This window comes from Onychostruthus taczanowskii, unplaced genomic scaffold (assembly GCF_017590055.1).
Source record: "Onychostruthus taczanowskii isolate IOZ18803 unplaced genomic scaffold, ASM1759005v1 scaffold14, whole genome shotgun sequence".
Taxonomy (NCBI): Eukaryota; Metazoa; Chordata; class Aves; order Passeriformes; family Passeridae; genus Onychostruthus; species Onychostruthus taczanowskii.
Genome location: NW_024498573.1, coordinates 7183834 through 7192573, shown reverse-complemented (window position 1 = coordinate 7192573; position 8740 = coordinate 7183834).

Here is an 8740-nt window from a genome sequence, read left to right as displayed (position 1 = left end):
GGTGGCTTGCATTCTTCGGACCATTCGGCAGTTTTACCTACAATTCTGAACACATTCTAAATTGAAATCTGTTTGGAGAGATCTGTGTGTGATGAAGAAGGAGCTTGTTGCCCTTTTCAGTTTATAATGTCACCAGAAATTAAGTCTATTTAACAGATGTGAAATTCATCATTTCAGCCTTTAACTTGCATTAGAAAGTCACCTTTTTGATAACTGATCCCACTGTGTGTTGTTTACACTGCAAGTATCAAAGTAACTCACATTGAAACAAGTTTTCTTCAAACAAAAAAGAAGCACCCTGTATTATATCTAAAGAACCAAGTCTTCTAAACCACGTTTAAAAAAGTAAAATCCTTGCAAGCAAAATAAATTGAAATAAAAATTAGTAGCACTTTAAAACCCAGATCTTCACTCAGTCACCACACATTAACAAGAATATTGTTTCCCTAAATTCCTTAAAAATAAGGTGGACATTTGTTTCCCTGCTTGTAACTGAAAATATTCCAGTAACATATAAACTGACTGACTAAACTAATGTTGGTGTTCCAAATCAATTTTGCTTACACAAATTTACAATACAAGAATTCATTAAGACAAGGAAGAAACAGGTTTGCTATGTGGAATAATATTTATCTAGAAGCTTTGATCAAGATAACTTATCCTCAAATTCCAATAGCAAATTAGTTCTTTTCTCCTACTTCTCTGAATTTCATTTACATATATACCAGAACCTTTCATAATAATCATAACAAATCCCTCAGCTTACTGAAATAAACATTAATTCAAAATAAATACATCAACATGCAGATCCTCAAACTGAACAGGGGAAAGAACAAAAACTACCGCACATCAATTCCCCCACACTTACAAATTTCCATATTTGTCAAACTGTGATTAGTCATGAAACTGAACTAAAATTAAAAAAATTCAGAGTTTCATAACAAATCAGGAGACAATTCCAAAAAAGCACAAGTGCTTTTTCCAGGCAAATGAGAACACTTGTTACCTGTTTTTTCACCCTTCCCTCTTTTGTCCCCTTTTCTAATGCAAGCAAACACTACCAGAAAAAGACTTGATCCTACTCTCATTTACATTAGTTTTAGAGAACTTGTCCACAGTCCCAGGGCATATGGTTCAGCTGCAGTCAGATTGTTCACTTGATTCAAGTTAGGGACAACGTGAAGAGCTGGGGATCTACAGTGGGAGAAAGCAAAATTCAGCTCATACCTAAAGACCCATTCAGCTTGAGGAAACTCCATGACTGTCATCAACACGTCAAACTCATGATTTTTTTTCTGTGTCTTGTCATCACTTTCTTTAGTTTAATAAATTTCAAAGAAATAGTGGTAGGATGTAGGCAGCTCTCCACCTGGAGAGAGTTGGACAGCTCCACTGAAATCAGTGGATCAGATTTTGCAGTTAACATAAATCTCCCTGGGACCACTCAAGTTATGCATAAACCTACCAGTTGGAATAAATTCATGTACTGCTCTTAAAATCCGTGGTGTTACTTTGATTTACAGTCACTAAAGAAGTGCTGCCATGTTATACACCAAAAAATAAAAAAGGAAAATTGGACATATTTGTAGGAAATTTCTGTGAGGGGAGCTACAAGACTTTATTTTCTTAACAAATATCTGAAACTGCTGCATCTGTACAGGGTGGGCTTGATTTGGACTCTGTCCTTTTCCCAGGCTCAAGGATGATTGAAGTGATGGGGATTTTTTGCCTAAAAATGTCTCTAAAGTCAGTGTATAACAAGAAGCTACTGCAGGCATTCATGTCCCTCTGTGCTAAGCCAGGAGGTCAGGCCCTACAGGACACCTGTGCAGCGAGGAGGGAGAGAACACAAAATCCTGGGGGCACATAAGATTAAGTTGCTAAATCAGCTTTAACCCTTTAGAGAAGGAAATGCCCCTCTTTTGCTCTGCTCCATTGTCCTTTAGGATGGTGAGACTGTAAAAACATGTGAGAGGTTTTTGGGGTGTCCTTCCTTTCTAGATACCCAAGGCTCCTGTAAGGAGTTAAACAAGATGTTTCAGGCTGGGACACTTCACACTAGCCTGAAGCACATGTTAAAGTGCTTGTGAACTATTTTCCATAGACCAGTAATTAAGTATGGGCAGGAAATGGGGTTGCAGCTGCACACAAAAAAAGCACCAAGATGGTACCTGCTCAGTCTCTCTCATCACTTGCCCCAGTTTTTCCTAGCTCAGCTGAGACCACACCATTCCCCCCACTTCCACTCCCTACCTGTTGGAACCACCCCTGCTCACTCCTGTGTTTCCCCAAAGTAGTGAAGGGAGAAAAGGGTACAGGCACTTTTGGATATAATCCTCTAAAATGTTACTTTATGAAAGGTTCTCAATTTTCTGATTTACAGGAGGATTTGAGACTTACAGAAAATGTTACAATGCTTGGAACCCCAGGCAAAATTCCAGTGTTTCCTCAACAGCTTGTCTTTTCTATCTTTTGCTCTTCACTTCTCTAGAAAGAGAAGAAAGCGTGATTGGTGTTCAGGTTATCAACTGGTTAATAATTGTCACTTTTCTACTCTGATAATCAAAGTGTGGAAACATCTCTTCTTACAAAAGCCAGTCTCTACTTGGATCATTTTTCCACAATAACAGCGAGGTTTGTGTATACACATTTACTGTAATAATGTCAAAGTTCAGTCATACGCAGAGTTTATTAGATTTTGTTTTATTCTTTCCCTTGAATTATTCATTGAATATCTATAATTTCCCAAAGAATAATTTCATAAAGTGCTGCAGCAATAAAACTTTCCATATATAGCACACCAATGTGAATGGTATTTATGATGTACTCAAAGGAAAATCAGCCTGTTACATTAATCATGTAAAACTATTGAAAAATTACATTTAATCATTTCTATTTCAAAATAAAACCTGCTCATAGCCTTAAAACCAGTGAGAAACCTAGAATTAAATTTCATACAACAATGCCTGCAACAGTATACATAATTATTCAATACTTCCAGGTTTGTCTGGTGTTCAATGATCTCTCATCTCATTTTCTCTGAATTGTGAGTTGTATTTAATCTTTTTTATTTCATTCTTTTTGCTTAGAATATTCCAGCTTTAATGAGGAGAAATGGCAAGATAGATAAAGCCCAGTCCTTTGTCAGGGCTCCACAGGGAGATGTCTCCTTCCTCAAACCCAGCTCCGACTCGGGGCACCAGGCACGGCTTCCAGAACCTTCTCTGCTCACCCCAGCCCTGTGGCTGAAGGGCCACGTCCAGCAGTGGTGCTGGAGCCCAGGGCAGGACACAGCAGCTTTCACAGAACATCACAGATTGCTGTGGGTGGCTGTCCTTTCAGCAAATGATGAAGGAAGCAAAATGTGGCCCGCTAGAGATTCTCACCAGAAATGCGGTGACACGGGGATTTTAGGTAGCTTTAGTAAGATTAGTAAACTCTTTTGAATGCCACCTCGTTAGAGGGTGAATTTTTCCCTATATTTGACTTTTGAGATCACTGAACCACACTGTAATTCAATTTGATCTGTCTGACAATTAAAGTTTCCAGGCTGTACTATACTCTGCCTATGCAAAGTCAAGAGAAAGTCAAGTCTGAGGACAAAACCTGCTCTTCCTTAGGCCAAAAAGCAGAGGTTCTGCCTTGTGTTCCTGGCAGGCTCGTGGGCACTGTAAGCCAAATCATGCTGACATCTTTCAGATGTTTGAAAAGCTAAATAGGGTGTACCAAGATGCTGAGTATGTGGCATATGAAATCAAATAAAAAGTGAGTGTGCATGATTCCTAATGAACCAGAATATATAGAGCTTTACCTTTGTCAGGACTGTGGGAACATTCCATAAAGTCAATTCTTCAAAAGCTGGTATCTATAAATAAACAACCATGTACTTAATTAGAAAATAAATCTATGGAAACATAATAAAGCCTTTATGAACTCTAAAAAGCAAAATGTGTGTGTGTATAGAATATATAAGCTTATATATATAGCTGAAATTTTTCAGAATTTTATGGTCCCTACAAAGGAAGCAAAGAATAAACAATTGGTATAATATTAACAACCTCAGCTTTCAGCTTTGAACATTAATAACTTATTTGAAATCGCTCAGCCTCCTGTATATGAGCCACCCTGTAGTGCTTCAGCTGATTCTGATTCTCTTTGTGCAGAAACCTTTTAGCTAATCATTTTCATCTCTGTGTGTCAATAAATCTTGCATCTCTAGGGCAATGACTTTTACTCAGCAAATGTTAAGCAGAAATAAAACCGCCCAGAACAGTCAAAGCATGAGAATTTCAATAAGAATTTAGCAATATATTGATCCACTTCTCCCCCTTCTGACTTTTCATTATTATGTCACTTTCAGCTCCTGAATTCAATAGGATAAAAAGCTCAAATATCATGTGACTTACAGAGTTTAGCCAATCCTGCTAAAATTATTTTAAATGGCTTCTTCACCAACAATAAACTCAAAAAAAAGTGGTAAATAATCTGTTCTTGAAGGGAATAGTTGACAGTTACAGACTACAAGAGAGTGACTTCGCCTAGAAAGAGTGTAAAAGGTAGAAATTAGAAAATAAAAAGTTAATATATGCAATAGTAGGAAAACAATGAATGCATTGAAAAGTCATGTTCTAAATGTAACATACTATTGTATGCCCTATATTTCCTCTTTCTTGGAAGCCAGCTAAGTACCTGCATTTTGCATTGTTTCTTAAATAAAGTTAAATTAAATTAAAGTAACTCCTATGTAATTATTTATAAGGATCTACCACCTTAAAGACACTTGGTTGTGTCAAACCACACTTCCTGCATGCCAGATGAGCACATAATATTTCCTTTCTCCAAGTATTTTTCAATGAGAACCAAAAGATAATCAATAGTCACCAAAAAAAAAAAAAAAAAAAAAAAAATTTGTGCACCTTAAGCACACAAATTTCGTAGAAGTCAGCATACCTAGCTTCTTTTTTTTTTTCTTGTTCTCTGTTTTCCAACATTTAAATAAGTCACACTATTCAATTATACAGGAGGCATTTAAGAAAATAATTCTTTTATTAAAAGAAAACACAAAATCATTTTCATCTAGGCAAGCTTGTGAAGTCTGGGCTTCAAGACACCTCCCCATCGTTGACAATGTAACAAATATTGGGCACAGCAGTTTTCAGGAGGTTTTGCAGAAAGATTTCCCCAGACAGCAACTGATAACCTACAAATCCAGGTAAGATCCAACACAATCAGTGACTGACCATGCTCTGTCAAGCAGAGCCACAGAACAACTTCACAGAGATGGTGAATTCTGGGACAAGATCTCTTGTCTTCCCGTTTTTAAGCAGACCCACCAGAGTGAGGTCATGGTCTAGAATTTGCACCTCAACATGTTTTTCCTGAAAACATTGGGAAAAAATGGCTATGAAAATAAAGGATTTTGGCCATTAAATGGAGTATGAAATCCAAAATGTAGGAAAACATAAATAATCCAAAGCAAAAGGTAAAACTGGCAAGATTGTTACTAAACTTCAGAAGCAAAGCTTACAGTGTTCATAGTGTCCTGTGTTTTGTGACAATGGTATCACTGTTTCCCAAAGGACAGAGGACACATAGTAACATACCTGAAGTTTCCCAGAATATACCAGAATGAAGTTCTACACAGCAAAGCAGCCATGGAAAAAATTATGTTGGACTGCCACAGACCGTTTTTGTCAGCAATGTGTCAGTTTAAACAAAGCTGCATTGAGAATTGTTCTGCAAAGTGCATTGATTTACATCCTGAGACGAAAACAAAGCGTGGAATTCAGAACATCCCACAAACTGAAAACTACAAGTTTGTATCAGTTCCATTCTAAAAAAATCGATTAAAAATGGATAAAAAATGCCAGCTGAGCACTGACTGAAACCTGTTCACAACACAGCGATAAACACAGGCTTCAGTGACACAAGGTAATCAGGGTTTGTGTGCTGCAGCCAGCCAAAAGGTCTCCCACCCAGCTTCATAATGGTAAATAATTGTCTCATCCTCTCCAGGCATCACTTTCAGCATCCAAGTGTTGATCCCATTTGTCCCCACTCATAACATTCCCACAGAATGCACAGCAATGGGAACATTACATAAATATTCAGAAAGGTTCCCTAGTGCATGTACTTTTTCAGCACATCACCTGTGTATCAGTTCATTGATCTTGGCAGATATCTCCTCCAGAAAATACCAGGAATGGTTTTTACTTATTCAAGGCAGAAATGAGAAAACAGGCTTAGAGCTGCTTTGCTTGTGTTTAAATACGAACAGAACCATATTTGCCAACTTCTTTGACATGAGATTTCAACTTTGCTTTTCATAACAATGGAAATGTCAGGAAAAAACAAACGGATATTGATATCCCAATAATCTTTTATAATACAGGTGGTTTAGTGCCAATTAAATTACAAGAGAAGTACGAGAGAAAGTTTAATGCGGCCCTCTCAAATAAAACTCACCTCATGCTTCTGAGCACCTGAAGTATTTTTCAAGATCACACTGCAAATTCACAAACTTAACCATAATAAAAGTCCAAATAATTTACATTTGATACAGAGTCTTTCACAGATTGCTCCCATAACATTCTCACATAACAAAAGGAAATTATGTAATTAGTCGTGACAATGGTCTTCTTAAAGATGCAAATTTAGCTGCTGTGGCAGTGCACTTTATTAGCTGCATGAGCTACAAAGTCTGCTTGTTCATACACTGCATGTGTCCCTTCTGAGACTGGGAAAAAGAACAATCTAATTAGAAATAATCCTGCCAAGAACAAATATCAAAGAAGCAAATCTAGAAGAAAAAAAAAATTCTTTTTTTTCCCTACTTGCCAGAAGAGTCCATTAACCATGATGTGGGCTGTGGTCTTATCTCAAGCGAAGATGCATTAGGCCTTTTCACAAATATTTGGTTATTGCATCTTTTTAAAATATTGTGATATTTTCTAAACATAATGGGACCTGCACAAAACCTGCTGATTCTTATAAAACCCAAACAGGACAGAGTGTCAATGCACAGAATTTATTTAACACTAAGTGAACTGAGCTGCAGAGAAGAAACAAGCTTTGCTTTATGTAAAGTTGTTGCCTGAACTCTAACTCTTGTAATGGGAAATAAAATGCTTTTTATGAGGTTCTAGTCCCTCCAGTTATTTGGTAATAATGACTTAACAGCAAAGTTTGAAAGTAAACCCAATTTTTAAGCAAGCCAGAATCCTGGGTCTTTGGAGATTATCACTGGAGATCAAAGTCAGTAACAAATATCCAGAACTGAGCAGAGAATGTCAGGGTTGTTTTCTTAGTTCACAGAAGCTTCTGAGTCTTATATGGTCTCCCTGCTAATTAAGATTCAATGTAACAGTTAGATGTGATCTTTGGTGTCTTCTACACCTGAATAATATTTTCTGACATTTAAGTCAAGCTGAATCTGAGTGTTTTAGTGACAGTAATGAACTGTGTACTCAGAACTATATTAAAAAAAGGTTTCCCAGGTTGGGTTTCTTAAGTTTCGTTTGCGAATGTGGAGGTAGCAGCACACTGAGGTCTTTTTAAACTAATCCCATGAGTTGTTACAATATTTCAAGATTAAGATAAAAATTGAGTGTATCTCTGTAAAGAAAAATGTAAAACCTTGTGAAATCTGGTTTTTATTTCCTATTGTACAATGCAGTGTTTCTACAAGTAGCACAAAAAAAAAAAAATTGCCTTTTTTAAGACTGAAAGGTCTGGGAATTTTGAGACAGAAATTCAGTCCAGCAAAAATTGCTGCATATATCAAGGCATAGTTCTTCTTTCATAATATTTTCTGTCATCACTATAAAAAACCCCCCATCAGTTCTTTCTTTTATGCTTTACAATTCAATGTAGTAGTAAGAAAAAACTCAGAGTAGAAGATGCGTGAAAGATTCTCAGATTCTGAAAAGGAGACCACTGTTTTTAAACTCTTATTTTAGACTGATACCATAAAACAACAGAAAAAGTTATAGGTGGGAGAATGTGAAAATTAAAAACAAGCCATAATAACTCTCACATCATAGTATAATTTTTTTCCAGCAAAAATATAAGCCATTAAATTGCAAAGTCAGGAATAACAACTTACTCAGCAAAACTGTAGGGCTCCCTGCCAGCTCTTGAGTCATCACATGTTTCTCACAGCAGCTGAATTTTCATCAGATCTGCAGTATAGCAGGTAGGAAACTGTCACAGTCGAAGGAAAAAGTCAAGTATTTGCAGACAGTGATATGGAAATCAGACTGGTCTAACTATGGCCAGAACTGGTAACTAACAGGTCAAACCAGTAGAAGGAAAACTAATTAAAAATAAATGGGAACATGGCATTTCCTGAGATGCTTAATTTTTTTTGTGTTTGCAAGGCTCAAATCTGACTATTTTATTCCTAAGCAAGATCACTCAAATAAAAAAAAAAAAAAAATTATGCATATGCTAAAGAAAACTAGATTGTTAAGTTCCACCTATAGAACAGATTTCTCAGACTGCAGCAGATACTGAAGATGTCATTGCCAGCTTGCATGATTCACAAAAATTGGATTTTTGTATTGATGGTCTTCTAAAGAGAGAAAAAATGTAACATTCCAAATTAATATTTGACATGGTTTTTTAAAAATGCATATTGTAACATTTCAAAAGTTTTTGAATTGAGAGAGGGAGAGACTAGAAAATAAAAAGGATTACACCTAGATTTTCAATTTAATAACAGAAGTTCCTGTCCTGTAAC